This window comes from Manis javanica, chromosome 3 (assembly GCF_040802235.1).
Source record: "Manis javanica isolate MJ-LG chromosome 3, MJ_LKY, whole genome shotgun sequence".
Lineage (NCBI taxonomy): Eukaryota > Metazoa > Chordata > Mammalia > Pholidota > Manidae > Manis > Manis javanica.
This window is the reverse complement of record NC_133158.1, coordinates 122,263,701-122,283,560: the sequence shown is the minus strand read 5'-3', so window position 1 is coordinate 122,283,560 and position 19,860 is coordinate 122,263,701. Positions and strand designations below refer to the sequence as shown.

Genomic DNA, 19,860 nt, shown 5'->3' with positions numbered 1-19,860 from the left:
AAGGATGTGTTTGTGAGGTGGCCACAGTATGAGTGACTGGTACTCAAACTAGAGGACTTTCTGATAAGCCCCATGGATGCATCTCAGAGCTATCTGCTTGGGGGATCAAAGAGGAAGGATTTATCTTTTGACTTCAATATCCTCCACTGACTGAAGCTGTGAGTCTAAGTATAGCCCCATAAGCCTTAAGTGCCCCTGGAATTTGGGACTGCTCATAAGTAGGCATTGAGGACAGAATTAGATGTGTATGGCACTGTGCCCAAGGCAAGGCATTGTCAGGCCACACAAGCAAAGAACTGGTTGAAATGTGTGCAAAGCTGGCTGCCAAAGCAGTGGCTGGAGGAAGAGGTGTGGCCAAGAGGGTTTGAAGTGGTGCCCATGAGGGTTCTTATACCACTCAGATGTGTTCCTGCTTTTCATCAGGTCCATTCCACCACAGAGTCACCATCGAGAAGGTGGTCAACTACAATCTCTGCAAGAACATAATGCAAGAGTGTTAGCAGAACAAGCTATGGTCCCCACTGTCCCCACTGGTGCAGCTGGTCCCAAAGCTCAAACTAGAATTTATCATCTTTCTGCCATCACATGATAGATTTCTCTTTACATCAGCCAGCACTTTGACATTGGTGTGGATTGGTTGCCTGGTGGGAGGCCTAGTCCTTCATCCCAAAGGATCTGAACCTTGGCTACAGGAAATGTAATTGTAACCCACCCCCCATGATCACTGGGTATGGAATCTCTGAGTTTCAATGATAGTCTTTCCTGCTCCCATCATATACCAGCTTTACATGGTGATGAGAGTCAATTATCACCCCCTGCCTGTAACACTTGCATATTGGCCCACTAGTGCAGTAGTCCAAAGGGTCCAGTTAGTAAGTGTCCCCCTTTTGGTGTTGCCTGTCAGGTGTTTTCTCCCTCTCCTCCCACTACAGGAGACAAGTCTTCTAATACAATAGGTGTAAGGCTTTAGGTACAGGAAGCACGAACTCTGAAAATGGGCCACTGGGAGTGATGGGAGAAGGTGTCAATCCTACTTCTACCTTTTGGTTCCCGAATGCATGTCGAACAGCTACCAAGGACACAACACTGTATCTCACCCATTGGCCAGCACCTACCTCATCCTAGAGGACGCACCTCAACCCCATGGTGCTGTCCCCAAGCTGGTGCCTTAGCAGGACTTCAGCAGGCCATATCTATGTTCTCTTAGGGTATTTGTTACCAGGTGCTGGAGAGCATAGTAACATTAGTACATCCTGTGATCACATGTCCATTTCATACTTCCTTTGCCATAAGATGGGTTCCTTGTTCTCAACTAAAGATGTGTGATACATCACACAAATTGATAAGAAATGTTGTAAGCCTGAGGATGGTGGGGAAGAATGACAGGCAGGGAAGGAAGCCAGGAAAGGTGTGTTGCCCTTTGGGTGGCAAAGGGCAGTCAGGTAAAAATCAATATGATTCTTCTGTGGCCTCTGGAGGCTTGGCCCAAGTTATTTGTGTCATAAGTTTGCTTGAAGAACCTTCCCTTCTGGAGCTCAGAGAAGATGGCCCACAGGGGACTTGTGGCGGGGGCCAAAGGCTCTCTCAATGGGGCTTGGCTATTGCACATGGCTGCACAGGCTGTACACTGCATAACACTAGGGAGTCATTTGCAAAACTACGATGTGCGTGATCCCACCTGGAGTTGTGGTACAGAGATCCTACACAAGGGCATCATATTTCAGCACTAGTCAGTGACTGTTGTGAGCTGGGGAGCAGTGTCACTAAATGATGCTGAGTGAACTCCTTCTATTAGCTTAGTCTGGAGGGGACACAGTGTGGGGGTCATAAAACCTGCCCTTGCCTTGAATCTCTGAGAGGTCCTGCTAACCTTGCTCACCTCCCAAAGCATCCATGCCTTCTGATATTTCTCCACCTATTGCCTCCCACCCTGAGGTGGGAGGGGTGGCAATGAATGCAGAGGCCTCATTTTACATGTCAGTAGGCAGCTATTTAAGGTAAAGCTGTCATTACAATTACAGTGACAACAAATGGCCCCAGGAATCTTAGCAACACCTTTCCACTGAGGAGCTCAGAGGTTTTCACTTTATTCCCGCATCTCTGTGAAGTTAGAAGAGGTTGAATGGATACATCCCCCATTTTACGCCAGGAGAAATTGAGGCCAGAGAGGAAAAGTGACTTTCCTGGTGTTGTGGACTGAATGTTCCTGTCCCTCTAAGATTAGTGTGTTGAAGTCCTAACCCCCAGGGTGATGGTGCTTGGGGGTGGGGCCTTTGAGAGGCGATTAGTCATGAGGATGGAGCCCTCAGGATGGGATTGGTACCCTTATAGGAAGAGACACAAGAAGGATGGTCTCTTTCTCTGCCATGTGAGGATATAATGTGAAGGTGGGATCTACAAACCAGGAAGAGGGCCTTCACCAGGAACCCGAGCATCCTGCTCTTGGACTTGGAACCTCCGGAACTGTGAGAAATAAATGTTTAGTATTTAAAACACCTACTCTGTGGTATTTCATTATGGCAGCCCAAAAAGACTAAGACACCCAGGATCCGACAGCAATTTGGTAGCAGTGCATCCCCACCCCAGGACATCACTACTCCACAACTACTGCTTCCCCTTGCAGCCCCGTCCCCATGCCCTGCAGGGGAAATGTTTTGGTCAGGTCCACAGGAGACAGAAACCACCCAGTAACTTGAACAGGAAAAGTTTAATATAGAGAAGAATAATTGACTATTAACAGGGGATTGAATAAAGGAAGATTGGCTGGTAATTGGTGGAGAAACCTTGAATGAATGTGGGAGTAATGGATAGGGGTGTAGCCGCTGCTCCAAGGTTGACATAGGGCACCCAGTGAAGGAACAAATCTGCAAGAGGGTCTCCCTCCACGGGGCTCAGTGGATGGGTGTTGTGCCCACAGACCTCACTGAGAAACAGCTCCCTGGGACTTGGTGGGGAGCTTCCCATGGATAGGTGTCAGTGCTGCTGGCTCCTGGCTGCTACAAAACCATGCATGTACTTGGACCAGGTGTGGCAGAAGTCTCCTCCTGCAAGAAGCTGCCTAGAGGAGCACATGGGCCACTGGAAGGCTGACCCTGCCTCCTCCAGGTTTCTTCCAGTGCTACTACTAAGAAAGCTTAGCATTCAGCCAGCTGGCAAAGATGAAATATTTTAGGGTCCAGCTCCATTATCACAAAGCAATAGACTTAGAGCTGAGAGGCAATAACTTGATAACTGGCACATGGAATGTAGAACCTGGAGTCCCTCAACTAATAATACTTTAATTCCACTTGGCAGCTGTTAGTTCTAAACCAAGTTTCCAGAAATAAATATTTCCAGGTACAGGAAGGAGGAAAAAGGACCCAGGATTCAGGAAGACAGATCAGCAAGGCGAAAAGTTTACTCACCCAAGGAATACTCTTGGCAAAGGGAGGGGCCCACAATAAATGTCCTTGTACCTTTTAATCGAGGTATAACTTAAACAAAATCAAGTTTTGCACTAATCTTAATGGTACTGCTTGACAAAGCTTTGCATATGTATAAAGCTGGGTGACCATCCCCCAGATCAAGAGAGAGCTTTTCCAACACCCTGGAGGACTTCTTGATTCCTCTCCCAGTCCACATGGACATTCCCACTATTCTGACTCCTATCATCATAGATTGACTCCTTGTTTTTGAATTTTGTGTATATGGAGTTACATAGTATCTGCTCTTTGATGTCTGGTTTCTTTTATCATTGTCTCTGTAAGATTCATTCTCATGTGGTGAGTAGTAAAGCCAGAACAATGTTTAAGCAAAAAAAGAAAGAAAGAGAGAAAGAAACAGAAAAACAAATCAGCCATGATGCTTACTATACTTGTTTCCTATGAAGACATGTCTGGTTACAAGCATCTCAACATACCTACTCCCCATGGTGTGGATTTGCGAATGTAGTTCCTGATCATCAGAAACCATCACTTTACTAGCTGTGTAATACTCCACCATGTGGGCCCAGGAAGCTCAGGTAAATAGGTAATAAGCCTTTGAACAGAGAGCTGCCCCTCAGTGCTGGGGGCGGGGAAGGCTTTGAGCCACTTCTCACTGCTGAATCTGGAACTGGCACAGCAAGAGTGGAAAGGAGACCCTGAGGGAGCAGATCCAGCCACTCAGTGGACAGAGCTTAGCTAGAGTGAAGTGGGCTGGGGTGCGTGGTAGGGCCAGACAGGGAGTAGAGCCCAGCATCCCAGGGAAGGCCAGGAGAAGTGATGGGTGATTTCAGTGCCCATGAAAAGGGGAGCAAGCAAGCTCTGGCATCCAGAAAACCATCCTCTGAGTTCCCCATCCAGGGCAACCTCTGCAGTTAACTATGCTCTAGTGAGAGACTGAGGGCTTATCCAGCTTGGGATGGGATGATGGTGGCTGCAGGAAAAGGGCCAGTAGCTGTGACCTCTTGCAAAGGAACTGGATGGTAGGGCAATTATAAGTCTAATTGTCTTCTAATAAAGGTGGGGGCATGTGTGGTGCGAGGAGTGTTAGACAGACAGTAAAGCCTCAGTAGCTGCAGCTGAGCCTGCAGGGAAGTGGTGGAGGCTTTGGAGCCCCAAGGATCTGGCTGAATTCTCAGCTCTTTCATTTCTTAGGCTATGTGGGACATTGGAGGAGTTACATAATTGTTCTGATGTTAGTTTCCTCATTTATAAACTGAGATAATAATGCTTATCCTACAGGGTGAGAGCTAAGATTAGAGATAACAACCGCAGGAATCACGGTGCTCTAGAAGCCAGCTATTGTCATTGTTTTCACATGCACACAGGTGCACACACACACACACACACGCACACACACATACACACAGGCGCATGCACACACAAACAAGGGGAGAGATGAGTGCCTGTGTGGGTCTCCCAGACTGCATGGCAGGTGCTGTTGTAGGCTTCAGATAGTGCAGGCTTGGTACTGGGGTCTGGGGACTTTTCAAGGAACATACAATGATGTCTGAGATCCCAAATTAAATGATTAGCTCAAAATACGAAACAGAATCCTCACAACTGAAATTGACAAAGATTTTAATTCATCTGCAATTCAACTAACTCATAAATGACACCTTAAATTATTCTTAAATATAAACTAGTGATGCTAGTGAAAAAAAAATGCTTCATAGGCCACAGTATTTCATCATCAGAGTGCCTACCTTTATATTTTGGCTCCATTATTTACTAGCTGTGTGGTTTTGAGTAAGTCACTGAACCTCTCTGTACCTGTTCTTCATCTGTAAAATAGGAATGATGATAATACTACTTCAGAGGGTTGTTGTAAAATACTTAGAATGGTGCCTGGCACATAGCAGTCTGGCTATTAGTATATTTACTATAGGATAGGGGTGCATTTTAATATGCTTCATATAATTCAGGTAAGGGTTCCAGAGTAAGGGCCTGAGTCTTATAAAGTCTTAAAACAGCCCTGATCGTGTGTATGTGGCTATATTTTTATGTAAATCAGGTGTAACTTAGATGGTAAACCACAGATGCGTGATTGTATCTTCATAAAAATTAATGGGATGATACTGCTCCCAGGGGTATTTTGGAAATGGAATTTTTCTTTTCGTCACAATGCATAAGGGTTACTGCTGGCATTTAATGGGGCCAGATTGGCACAACAAAAAGGCTCTCCTGTGTCCCTTGGGACTTTGAAATACTAGTGAGAAACTTGTTTATAATCTAATTCTAGAACACAACTGAATCTGGATTACATAGGTGAAAAACCTGTGCATAATTATTTGAATCCAGAACTAATACCATTTTACACATGAATACAAAGGGTTTTTTGTTTTGTTTTAGTTTTTGGTAAGGTTTAGTAAGTACCAATTTCCTAGGCAGCAACAACTGCATACATCAAGGGAAGATTGTACTGTGTTTTATTTAAAACTGTCCTAAGAAGTCACCATTGTGGAAAGCCATTGATGGCAATCGTGTATTATTGAAGTCACCGAATCCCTCTGCATTTTAACTGTCATCTTCATGGTGATTCTGTGTTTACATAGGAGTATTCTGATTTAGCCTGTATGACAAAATGTCAAATATAAAGGAAAACAGTCAACAATATTCAGTTGAATATTGAAAATGTGGTTTTCTATCTGCCTACATGTGAACAGTTGTAAAAATGCGAACTCTGTAGTTCTTTTTTAATAAGTAGGGACCTCATCGAGATAAGGTGAAGATTTTACAAAGAAACACATTTATAGAGTTAACAGTTTATCATGCTTCTGAGATTTAAAGGAAAAGTTTGAAAACTAGAATTTTTACTGAATGTTAAAAAAAATCTTTGAGTAGAAATTAAAGTTGTTGCTGTTTTCTATTAAAATAATATTAATGCTTGCAAAATAGGGTAAGCAACAGATTGTAAAAAACCCTCAAATTACCAGTGAATGAAAGGTTATTAGAACAATGATGGGAAAAATTTCATCCAAAATGATTTTTTATTCCACTGAATTCTGATGATACCGTTCTAAGAAAAATTGGAGAGATGGTGAAAGCTGTTGAGTATCAGCTGTGTAATGAGATCAGGCAAGTAAATTTTCATTACAAGTTGATGAGAGCTCCCTATGGGATAGGAAGCTCTCTGCTCACATGCAGAAGTTAGTTAAGGAATGAAAACAGCTATGGTGGAAATTTATTTTTGAAATTACTGACAATGGATACAAAGGTGTTGACAGTATTTGAAACCCTTATAAATGATTTTGTAAGAAAAATAATTCCCTTTTCCAATGTCATTGTATGTACCACAGATAGAGCCTCAGTTATAATTTGCTGGCAACATAGATTTGTAGGCCATTAAAACAAAATTAGTCCCAGATGTTTAGCACAATGCAAAGAAAAAAGTTTTGTGAAAATTGTGCATTATTTTATTTACTTTGGATTCCCTGCTGTTTTTCAGGATTTTCGCTGTTGTTCTGATAAGTCCTAAGTGGGCCACCTTTGAAGGCCTAACTTCTCTAAGACCTCTTGTATTCTTTTCCAATCCAGCCTCTATTCTCCACAACCTGATGAAGCAAAATAACTCCAGGCCACAGTGAAATAAATGGAGTACAAAAGCAATCATGTAAAATATAGGGTTGCATTTTTGTGATGTTAGTAAAAAACTAATTTCTAGGAAGTCTGTACCATCAAAACAAGGCATACAGGTAAATATATGGAAGCATGTTGTACACAACTATGCATACATCCAACTGAGCAAGTCCCAATTCAGTTATGCCCATCCTGTCCTTTCCATCTCCCCAATAGAGGGCCTGCACTGCCTGGAGCCTGCAACAGGGTGGCCAGGGATGCTCTCACAAACATGACCATGCACATTCCCACTTCCATGCAGTCACGGAGACCCAAGTGAGAATGCCATCTGGGTGTGTGTGTGTGTGTGTGTGATGCGCAGACCATGGTGATGACAATGGCTAGCTTTTAGAGCACTATGAAACAAGTATGTCCCAAATATTATCTCTACTCACCGTACCAACCCTCTAGGATAGGTTATTATCCTTTTCATCTGCCTAGCTTGAGACTCAGGTTTGGGAATGAGGGCTGGTCAGGGGTCTGGAGCGAGTTCCATTATATTAAAATATGCCTTATCTTGGGGATTTATTGTATATGACCTTCAAGGTTTTACATGCTGGAATGCATGTCTTGAATGAGTATTGAAATTTCAAGACAGGAGATATGATCTCTGAGATATTTTATCACTGCCTTGTTCCAATTCACATGGAAGGAATATTTTGTCACTACTCTTAAAGATGCTGTTATGAGTATATTGTTCTTATTTACATTTTCTTCTTTGACAGCCTGTAATTCTTTAACATGTTATTCCTGTTTCCATTAAGGTTATCCTTTCTTTCTATACACAAATGAACCTGGTGTGTCATTATGTATCTTAACACTAATTTTAACTCCAGCGTTAACTGGAAGCTCTTTCATTCTTCTGTATTTATTGTAAAGAAATACTTCCGATGTTCTTATTTTTAAATCCAAACTGACTCATAGAAGAAGGTACAGTAATCTGACTCTATTATGTATTCTAGTATAGTTATGCTGGAACATTTACATATGGAAACATATGTTAATTTATTTTTCATTATTTCTCTCTCCTTTTTTATTTCAGTTAGGGTCTGAGAAAGAGAAAGGAAGCTGGGAGCTGGCATGGTACTCATCGTGTGGCGTTGTGTTCTCCTGCTGAACATAACTGATTTCATGGAACACCAGTGTCAGACAGGGCCTGTGACACTGAGAGATCTAGATGAAAACAAGAGCACTCTGTAATCATGTCTGAATGCAGACTAAATGAGAACATGGTCCCAACCGAAGAAATGACTGAACATCTATCTTGGCTAATAATACAAGGTCCTGCTGCTCCTTTACTATGTCAGCTTTAGCTCCATTCTAGTCTGTCTTCCTCTGAGTAACATTTATTAAAATAACCAATTATGGAAAGATTCCCACTTCTCGCCAGTGGGTGGGGAGGGAGGCAGAAGGGGATCAAGGGGCACTATAATCACAATCACAATAAGGAAGGTCACAGGGAAGGCAGTACAGCAGGGTGAAGACAAATAAGGACTCTAGAGCATCTTACTATGCTGATAGACAGTGACTGCAGTGGGGGGTGAGGACTTGAAAATATGGATAAATGTTGAAACCACAGTGCTATTCATGTGAAACCTTCATAAGATTGTATATCAATGATACTTTACAAATTAAAAAAAGACTGCATTATAACAGAAAATAAATAAATAAACACATTTAACTTGTTCAATTGCAAGTGTCTTCCTGAGGGTCTTTGGCTGGGAGGTGTGGCAGATCTTATAATGATATCCATCTATGTATCTATATAGTGTTTGCATTTATGTATATAGGTAGATTATATAATCTATGAATTCTATTTCAAGATAGTAAAGGAGCTTTACAAACTATTTGTTATAAAAAGAGGGTATTGAATTTGGTAGGACCATCATAGACATTTCTGAAAGTGACCCTGCCTACAGGTAATTCATGGCATGTTTTGTCTGCATCAATCCTGTGTGTGAATGAATGTAGGCCTTGCAAGGGATACCACTTAAATGGGCTTTTGATAGTGTCAAATTACAAAAAAAAAAAGTCTTCAAACTAAATTCGGAGCAAATTATTCTGCTTTGCAGCTTAAGAAAAATGACTGCCAGAGGCCTGCTTGGAGTAGATCTAGTTCTGCTATGCTCTGGTTTTGATTTCTTTTGTCATTGTCTCCTTGTTAATTGGACCTTTTGGGCACTACTGTCTGAGCTCACCCCTTGTTATTCCCATTTAGGGAATGTACAACCGTGTTGTTCCCACGGTTTCTCTTTCAGACACGTGCTTTCCTTGAGCTCTCCATACTTGTACCCTCCCTGTATCATGTATGTACCCTCCATACTTGAAGCCTCCCTGTACCGGCTTCGTCTGGTGCATGCTGGACAGAATTTGTCAAAGATTTGCTTTTCATAGCAGTAGGAGGAGGTTTTTAGGTTACTTAGGGCTAAACATCAATATATGATTTTATGAGTTCATTGTTTTTTCTATCCAATCACATCCGGCCCCAGGTCTGCAAGCGTGGGGATCTTCGTTTTGTTCGCTGATCCCTCCCAAGTTCTTAGAGGGCGCTAGAGAAGAACTTACACAGGCACGAGCGAGTGGGTGGTTCAGTCCATCCATTCGTGCGTGATGCATCCATCTCTCCCCTCACTGTAGATGTGCGGGAGAAGGACGCACAGTGGCGCTGGGCCTGGCCTCGGGCACGCACATAGAACGCTGAACACTTCTTCCGCGGATCGGCTTCTGCCTGGGGCCTGGTGCGGTGCCTGGCGCCCTGGCCTTAGGCGAACCAAAGAGTGGAGGGAACCTCGCCTCCTCCGGACACTCCTGCCGGCGTCCTGGCAGCGCCTGCAAGGCGCGGGCGGAAACAAGGTGTGTCGCGGGTGGAGGGCTTGGGGCGCGGGCTCCTCCCTTGGGTGCTGGCTTGGAAAATCTCCCCTCCAGCCCTTGCCTGGGCGGTGGTGGAGAACCCGCTGAGTTCAGGACCTCCGCGCTGCCTCTAGCAGGGGAGAAGGAGGGGCGCAGGGTTGCGGGGCTCTGGCACCGCGGCATTCACAGGCCAGAACTCCTGTAGCAAAAGGGTGGCAGCGGACTGTGTGGGGCACAGCTGGAGACAGCCTGGCAGGACAGGGCTCCTTGCATTCCCCACAGTTTACCAGCTATTTCTGTACCCATTGCAAACTTAATTTTGATTTTAATTAAAAAGAAATAACGCGTGTTACCCATATACTTTCTTTTGCACATGGTAACACAATCACAGTACAAAGATAAGGAAGTCAAGGCCCTCTCCCACCCCAGTCTCCCGGTTCCCACGCTCCTTGTTCTGACCTAGGACACCAGGGCCGGTTGATTCGCGAGGCAGTGAGGATGCGGCCACACAGCGCACTCGGGTTCTCGGAGATTCGTTCTGGCCATCTGCGTCCTTGGAGAGGCGGGCTGCGGGAGGAAGTTAAGGAACTCCCTCCACCAGGGCTGTTGGGGGTGGGCGCACAGGGCAGGGAGAAGGACGTTCTCCAGGTTGAGCGCGGGCTGCTCTCAACGTCGTCAAAGATTTGCGAAGTAAAGAAGGCAGCAGCCTCGTTACCAAGCGCTCCATCCGCAGTGAGGAAGCGTGGGGGGGAGGGGTAGTCTCCGGACTAGTCCGGAAGCCAGGTGGCGACCCAGAGCTGTAGGTGTGGGAAGGGGGGTGTTGTGGTGGGGGGGCGTGAGGGAGAAAGGGTAATGGAGACGTAAAGGAGAGGGGAGCCAAGGATACTGGGAGAGCGAGGGAGAGGAAGAGAGAGGAAGAGAGAGGAAGAGAGAGGAAGAGAGAGGAAGAGAGACTCGGAGTGACAGCTCGGGTGGGGCTTCAAGTTGTTAGAGGGCCTTGAAATGTGGATCGTTATCCTTCCTCTGGTCCGTTTTGTACACAGGCTAGTGAGAGAGGAAATTCACTATCAGTCCCCACCGCTGGTACTGTAGGCAGTCAATAACCAGGGCTCATGACTAGATAGTTAATTGTAAAATGTACAGTCATCAAACTAGAATAATTCTGTTTTCCTGGAACTAACTTTCAGTCCCATCACCTTACCAAGGTATTAGTAAATTCCTTAGCTGGGCATGACTTAGGGGAAAATGTGTTCATCTCTTCCTATTCTTTCGTTATCCAGCCTTACTTTATGAGCGGCACGCACACCAGCATTTTGGTGTTGCCGCTTGGGCAACACTATGGGGCAATGCAGGGCCGGTTCCTGGAGTCCTGGGGGAGGAATCCTTCCGAATGTCCGGGAGGCCATCCTAATCTGGGAGGGGAAGGCAAGCAGGGAGGAACCTGGAAGAAACAAGGCTTTGGTGGCTACTCTCTTGATTGGAATACCATAAATCTTTGGTTTCTGAGTTACAGCAAATTCTTGGCTTTCCTGCTTCCTCCTTGGCTGCTCTTCCTTGGTCCGCCTTACAAGTGCCTGTCTTCCTCTTCCCAGCTGGGTATGCTGCCTCCCACAGCTGTGTTGCCAGCCCTCCCCCCTATAGCCCCTCGCTGGGGGAGCTTGTCCCTCCCTGGGCGATCTGAAACGTCTTCCATGGCGATTCACTGCTCCCACGTCTCCCGTCCTCCCCGCACCCATCCCTTTCTCTCGACTTGCACATCTGCCTGCTTCTAGAACATCTCAAACGTCTTATCTCTTCTCCTGTAGCCTCCTGCCCTAGTTTTCGTTTTCTCGGTGACTGGATTCATTTTCCTCCTCAGCTGTCCAAGCTTTGGCCCCTTTCCTCCTCTCTTACCCTGCCCGCCTTCGGCCGTGATGTCCTGGTCAGGAGCCATCTATCAGCTCCCCAATCTGTACACTTTTTTCTCGCCCAGCCGCCACCACCTGTTAGTCTCCTCACTGGTCTCCCTGCTTCCATGTTTGCCTTCCTCCAGGCCTCACTCCACATGGAGGGTGAGTGATGATTCCAAAAGGAAACTTTGATCACTGTTGACATAAGGATAAATGTTAAATTCCTTCATGGGGTCTAGGGTCTGACCATTGTCGCCTTTCCACCTTCAACGGTCTCCACTCCAGGCTTAAACTCCAAGATCCAACCATCTCACCTTTTTTTTTTTTTGACTTTTTAAAACCATTCCCTCTCTCCTGAATACTTCCCTTTCCCCTCTTCCCCTGGCCAAACCCACTCCTCAGGTCCTTGTGGAGACATCACTTTCCCTGATCCCCAGGTCTGGCTCAGCTGCTCCTCATCACAGCCCTTTCCAGAGGGTGCTTAGCTTGATGCTTACCTTTTTTCTCCTACTGATCCCTGATCAGCTTGGAGACAGAAACCCTGGCATCTGGATCACTCATTATTCTCAGGGCATAGCATAGAGCCTGGCATAAAATAGATACTCAACAAATATTGAGTAACTGCTTGAATGAATAAACGAAAGAATTGAACATGTGGAAATAAATGAAGACCAACCAAAGGACCACAAGCAAAGGCTATCAGGGGAGTCAGCCACCAACATTTGCTCTTTTGGCCAATACTCAAAGGTAGGCAGAGGAGTGGGAAAGCTTCATGGTGGGAAAAAAGGGAAGGCTTCAGGTGTACCCTGGCTGGAGGCCATTGGCATGGGGAAGCTGTAGGCAGGCTAATTAGAAGTGAGACATCTATGTGATCGGCAAGGGTTGCATATTTGGCTTTCTCTATTTGGTTGTGTATTGGAAGCAGGGCAAAAATTAAGGAAGCTGTTAGTTATTAATCAAGTCCTGTGCATTTCAGATCAGCTGTTACAGGAGTTATTGTTTAGCTTCCTGGACTGGTTACAAGAGATAGCTAGCTGAATTTTTACAAGTCTGATTTTCTGTGTAGTCTGTGGGCTGGCTTCCTGGGCTGTTTACTGTAGGTAATGGGTGGGTTTCCTGGGCTGATTGCTGCAGACTGTGTGTCAAGTTTTTCTTTTTTTATATGGCCTGCTCAGTGCCCACCTGCATATTCAATCTCTCAAACTAGTATTTGTTGAGCATCTGCTGTACACCAGACTCTGTACTAGGTATAGTATATGCAGACCAGGGGTGGTATTACTATTTCTGCTTAACACTAACACCTCCTCCCTCGAAGTTACTGTTAGCTACCTTTGCTGTCTTCTGGCCCTCCTTGCTCCCTTAGGTTCTGCCCCTGCCCTGCCACCCACAATTCACGGAGGACTGGGGTTCTGCAGTTCTTCACCAGCCTGAGGCTGCCGTCTTCCCTGGCATGTCATCCTTGTCCAGTTCCTTCCCACAGCACTAGATTCCCAGTTCTGGACTTCTTCTTCAGTGACCTTCACCTCCAGACCTCTTCAGTCCTCCATGGCTTAGTCATCAGGCACATCAGTCATCATTAGCAGGAAAAGCCTCCTCTCTGAATATAAATCCTGTTATCCCTCCGTGATTGAAATAACTTCCTACTCTTTCAGCCCTCCCAGGCAGTAAATAATTCTGGGTGAAGGCATTATGGTAGATTTCAAAATGCTTTAAAATACTTTTTGGTATTATAAAGATGCCTAAAATCCACAACTTGAATAATCCAATAAAAAACCCTCTAAACATAATTTTTTTAATCTTTAAAAGTGTCTTCTACAGAGAGCAGGGAAAAGAAGTTCCTACAGTGTTATATAGTCATAATCACACTGCAGTCAGAACCTATACTTAAGGAAGCTGTTAGTTATTAATCAAGTCCTGTGCATTTCACGTCAGCTGTTACAGGAGTTATTGTTTGGCTTTCAAGGAAGTTACTGTTATGTAGGAAGGTCTCCAAAAATCACAGCAAACACAGTTGACGTACATCATGTTTGAGTGGCCATGTTACCAAATGCTAAGTGTGATGGTTAACTTTATGTGTCCATTTGGCTGGGCCATGGAATGCAGGTGTTCTGTTAAACACCAGTTCAGGTGTTGCCTTGAAGGTATTTTTTTAGATGTGATTAACATTTAAATCAGTAGACTGTGAGTAAGCAGATTACCCTCTATACTATGAGTGGGCCTCATCCAATCAGTTGAAGGCTGAGGTGCCCTTAGGAAGAAGGGATTCTGCCCTCTGACTGCCTCCATACTCAAGATGGCTACATAGCTCTTCCCTGGGTCTCCAGCCAGCTCTGCCCTGCAGGTTTTGGACTTGCCAGCCTTCATAATCTCTTGAGCCAGTTCCCTGAAATTTCTGTTTAACTATCCACATCCTATTGGTCCTGTTTTTTTTTCTGGAGAACCTGACTGGGCAAGGGCCAGATATACAGGACAAAAAGCTCCCTGACACAGCACAAAGGAAGATAAACAGAACTTGCCTCTGTAAATTACTTCAGACATCTACCCCAGCCACTAGTCTTCTGCACCTCTAATTTCTCCTTATTAAATCAGGCCCAGCATCTGATAACAGATGACTGAGGGATTATACTTTAGCAGGTGGTTTTCAGCCAGAATGTGATGTCATTAGCATTTTAAGCTGCTTGTTTCCAAGTCAAAGAAGCAAGAGTCTTAACATTATCCTCGACTAAAGAATGTTCCACTAACAGGCTATGAGAGATGTTTATCATAAGGCATCCTGTGTTAAACCTGCACAGTGGGGGTACAGCCAGGTTTTGTGAAACCTGAAGTTTATACTATTTGGAAGTCCCTCTTTAGAAAAAATAATACAGAAATATCTTACTTTTGCAATTTTTCCATGACATGTGATCATATGAACACCTTGCTATGGCTACTCCCAGGGTTCTGGACTATAGATGGAAAGTGAGTGGTCCTGAAGCTTAAGCTTTTTAGCTTCAGGGTGAATCTGGCTCTGCTTCTGGGCTTTCTAGGGGAGGGACAGAAAGAAAAGTTTTGTCCTTTTCTTAGGACGGTTCTTGCTTTGCTGGGGAGAAGAGGTGAGGCTGGCCTGGTTCCAGCTGCTGGAGAAAGATACAGTTTTCTTCCTCTAGATCCAGAGCATCTCTCCCCTCCAAGCTCTGCCAGTGTGAGTTGCCAGACCCTTCCCCCACTTCCATCTCTCCCCTTGCCCCCCTTCCCTCCCCTTTAGCCCATGTCCCAGTGTTTGCAGGGCCTATTTTCATGCTCCTGTACACTGTTTCTTTAGGGAGTGTCCAGAGATAATTCAGATGACAACATACAGCCTGTCTTGTCTTCTATCCCGCAAATGCAAGTCCCTCCTATGCCTCTTACAACTTTTCAGTCTCTGAGGACAGCATTTCTGACTGCATGCGAGGTGGTGTAATTGCAGCTGCTTCATGAATGGGCACTTTCCTCTGTGGTCCTTTCCCTACACGTATGGCCAGTGTTTCCTTCCTTCTTCTTGCCTCTTCAGACTTCTAAATGCTGGGTTGTCCATCCCACACAAGCAGAGAGGATGATTGAGAAGCAGTGGCTTTTTAACTGTACCCAAGGATAAGTATTTTTATATAATTTTCTGTCATATATTTCAGTGAGTATATAAATTTATCAGCACTTCCTCTCCTTATTCTTGGAAAGGATTAATGACTGGTGGAAAATTTCAGCAAATTCTAGGGGGCTGGCAATCTCAAGTTTTCTCCCAGCTGAGTTCCTGAATCTTCAGAACCACAGAGCTCATTTGCAGCCTATGTTTCATGGCAGTTCTTGCCTTTCTGCTCCCACCAAATGAAATCTGAGCCTTTACTTTGATCCTGGCCAAGAATCACTCAAACAAGACACATATATGTGTATAGTAGACTTTACTGGGAGAGTAGAATAATGGAGTTTTTTTTATCACATCAAAAATAAACAACTTAAAAATCGTTTTTAAGTCACCCTCATTTCTTACAACTACCTTTGGGAATTCTTCCCTTGACCCTTTTTTCCCCAGACTTGAGTTCCTGCTAAACTGATTGCCACCTTTACCCCCTCATCTCTTACACCCTTACAAGGCAGGAGTAATCCTAATTTAGATTAAACAACAATGACAATAACAAGTTCTTCATTGTGTTACACTTAATGTGAATAAAAAACAGAGAAGTGTAGAAAACAGAAGCCCCCAAATTATGCAAAAATGAACCTCCTCTTTTTCATACATTTAAACACTTGCCCTGCAGCCACATAGGTGCACACACTGACCCAGCCTTGCCTCAGGCAGATAGATCCCTCCCTCCCTGAGTACCCGGGACAACCCCCCACCCCCACCGTCTCTCTCTATTTCTTCCTTTCCTATCCTCCTCTTGGATCCCAAAAGCTGTCAGAGAAAAGCACATTTCCTGTTCTCACTTCATCTAAGTCCGTGGTCAGGAATACCATAGGATAGCGAGACAGGAAAGACCCAGACCCAGAGAGAACAAAGGGATGGATAGAAAGTATTCCCAGGAGCTAGAAGGTTTATTTAGGACCAGGGAAGATGACCCCTGTGAAGGAAAGCCACACTGGAGATCCCAGGATAATTTTGGGCTATGCACATGGTAGGTACCCTCAAAACTCTCATTACCAAAGGCATAGCACAACAGCAGATTCTATACCTAGACACTCCCATCCTGCAGCTCAGCCTCTGTCCTGAGCATCTCAAGTTCTTTGCTGCTATAGCCAGTGGGGCATGGCTGGTACTTGGCAGCTGGGCCCTCTTTCCAGGAGGAGAAGTGATGGTACCAGAGGCTGCAGAGGCCACAGACTAAGGTTCAGAGGGGTGAAGAGACATGCGCAGGTGCTACTGCCAGTGCAGCAGAGCCAGTATGGGGACGGAGTTCTACTCACCTGTTCACAAAGTCTGGAGATTGTACATGACAAAATGACTGACTCAGCTCCAGTACTTGAAAGTCACAGCACTATGGCAAGTTACTTTGTCTTCTTAAGCCTCAGTTTCCTGATATATAGAATGGGAATAATAATTAAGGTAATAGGCTTGTTATAAGTATGAAACAGGTATATTTGTTGCAAGTATCAAGTAGAGTGTCTGATACATAGTAAATACTCAATAAATGGTAGTGATTATTAATAATTTTACTATTATTATTAGCATTCCTTGCTAAATTCTTATGATACTGACATTGTTCAAGTATCTCTATGAATGATGCCAAAGCAGGAATCATTTAAAAAAAGTGAAAAACTTATAGCTTTAAAAATGTTGTTTTTTATTAACAGAAATTAAACATTACAATTCATTATTTATTATATATTAAAACAACTATTAAAAACAAATTTCAAGAGAAAAACAAACTGTAAAATTTTACTCCACATGTAACAAAGTGTTAGTCTCCTTATGATATAAAGAGCTTTTACAAATAGAAAAGTTTAAACTGAATACCTCAGTAGAAAAATGGGCAAAGGACATAGAGTGACCTTTCTCATCCAAGAAAACCTCTAAGTTTATAAATCTATAGCATTCAAGATAATAAATCTTACTTAGTAAGCAAATGAATAATAGTAAAATCAACATGATACCTGTTACTGACTGAAAGTTTGTCTCACCCCAAAATCCATATGTTGACACTCTAACCCCCAGTGTGATGGCATTTGGAGGTGAGGCCTTTGGGAGATAATTAGGTTTAGATGAGGTCATGAGGTGGGATCCTCATGATAGAATTAGTGCCCTTATATAAAAAGGAAGAGAAAGATATCTCAGAAGAATGTGTACTCTGTTTTGGGTAAAGTGTTCCATATATGTTTGATCTAGTTGGTATATTGTGTTGTTCAAGTCCTCTATTTCCTTACTTATCCCTGGTATGGTGGTTTTCTCCATGTGCATGCACACAGGGAAAGGCCATATCAGCATACAGAGAGCAGGTGGCTGTCTGCAAGCCAGGAAAAGGGCTCTCATCAGAACCCACCATGATGCACCCTGATTCCAGACTTCCATCCTGTAAGACTGCAAGAAATAAATATCTGTTGTTTAAGCCACCCAGGTATGGCATTTCATTAGAGCAAACTAAGGTGACTAAGATAGAACTTTAGTACCATGAAGTGAGAGACGGTGACTGTAACAAATATCTAAAAATGTGGAAGTGGCTTTGGAATTGGGGAATGGGTATAAGCTTGGAGAGTTTTGAGGTACACATAAGGAAAAGCCAAGATTGCTGTGAAAGGACTGTTAAAGGTGGTTCAGGTAAGGACTCAGAAAGAAAAGAGAGCTATAGACAACACTTCCATCTTCTTAGAGAATGCATATGTAATCATGAACAGAATGTTTATAAAAACGTGGACTTATCAAGGCCACTCTGATGAGTCTGAGATGGGAATGATGAACATGTTATTAGACAATGGAGAAAAGGTGATACTTTTACAGTGGCAAAGAATTTGGCTGGATTATGTTCATGTTCAAGTGTGGTGTGGCAGGTAGAACATGTGAGAGATGAAATAGTATGTTTAGATGAAATTTCAAAGCAAAGTGTTGAAGGAGAGTCTTGCTGCTTCCTGACTACCCATAGTAAAATGTGAAAAGAGAGGACTGAGCTGAAAAGGCAATTGATAAGCACAAAAGAACCAGAAGTTAAATATTTGAAAAATTCTCAGCTTGTGCACATTGCAAAAAATGAGAAAGCTTGTTCTAAAGAGAACACTAAGGGGGTGTCCAAACAACCCTTTGATAAGGAGATCAGTAGAGGTGTGAATCACAGACCTAATCAGCTACACTATCAGAAACACTGCCAGTTTTAAGTATCTACTGAAATTTCCATTTTGTTCATACATTGTTCATTGTTCATGCATTGTTTTAAGGCAGAGCCACATCTTCCTTTAGTACTTTGAGCATTGTTAGGACAATTGTTTTAAAGTATTTATCTGGTAAGTCCACCATCTTGTCTTTCTCATGGCCAGTTGATATTTTTTCCTTTGAAGGGCCATACTTTCTGATTTCTTTGTATGCCTTTGTGATTTTTGTTGTTGAATATCAGACATTTCAATCTTATGATGTGGCAACTCTGGAAATCAGAATTTTCTCTTCCCCAGAGTTACCTGTTTTTGGTCCTTTTTTTTTTTTTTTATTGTTGTAATGTGTCTTTGTGCCAGGTATCAGCCTGAGGTGTAAAACCTAAGACCTTGTCTGAGCCTATCCCTTTCTCTGGGCATGCACAGTGACTTTTTAAATTCCCCTGTCTACATGTTTGCTTTTGAATGTCCTAGTCCTTAAATGTCTGGCTCCCAAAAGGGGAAAGAGGGAATAAAACACGTTCTGTTTTTCTAAGTCTCCTTGAAGCTGCCTCAGCTTGTGTGGGTTGCAACAGTAGTAGCTTGCCTCTTGTCTGCACTTCTGTGATCAGCAATTAGAACCTATTTGGAGAAGAAGTGTTTATTGTCCAGTCTACCTCCCTCAAGTTGCTTAATGAATACTGGTATGGCTACCACCATGGAACTGGGGTGGTGGGAGATGGGAAGCCACTACTGTACTAGCTTATAGTTGACATATAATTGGAATTTACTGTCCAAGCTTTACCCTAGAAGCTGCAAGCCTTCAAATAGACTCCAAAATTCCAAAACAGTTACATCAGACAGATTCTGCCAGTATAATTGTTGCCTAGATGGGGAGAGATTCCTGGTACTTCCTATTGACCATCTTCTCTGATGTCACTCTTCAGTCATTCTTTACTTGCATTCGTTTGCGTGTGTGTGTTTGTGTGTGTGTGAGTGTGTAGTTCTATGCAATTTTATCTCCTGTATAACCACCACCACTTTCACTGTCTTGTCTTAAAATTCTTTCAATTCTCTATCTTTTAGCCACAGTTTCATTGTCAAAGATGTGGACTGTCTATCTCATTTTGGTCCATATATTTATGAAATCATGTCAGTAAAACCTAGAGAGCAAGAAAGAGTAGGTAACCCAGAAATCTTGGTGGGACACATGTTCTATATAGGGTAGGAGGTAAAAAGAACATGGAGGCGTGTGC

General features: G+C 43.7%; 1 pseudogene; it reads left to right on the top strand.

Moving 5' to 3' along the window:
* Positions 1-9,797: 9,797 nt before the first annotated feature.
* Positions 9,798-19,860, top strand: part of LOC118973515 (large ribosomal subunit protein eL21-like) — a 44,942-nt pseudogene continuing 34,879 nt past the window's right edge.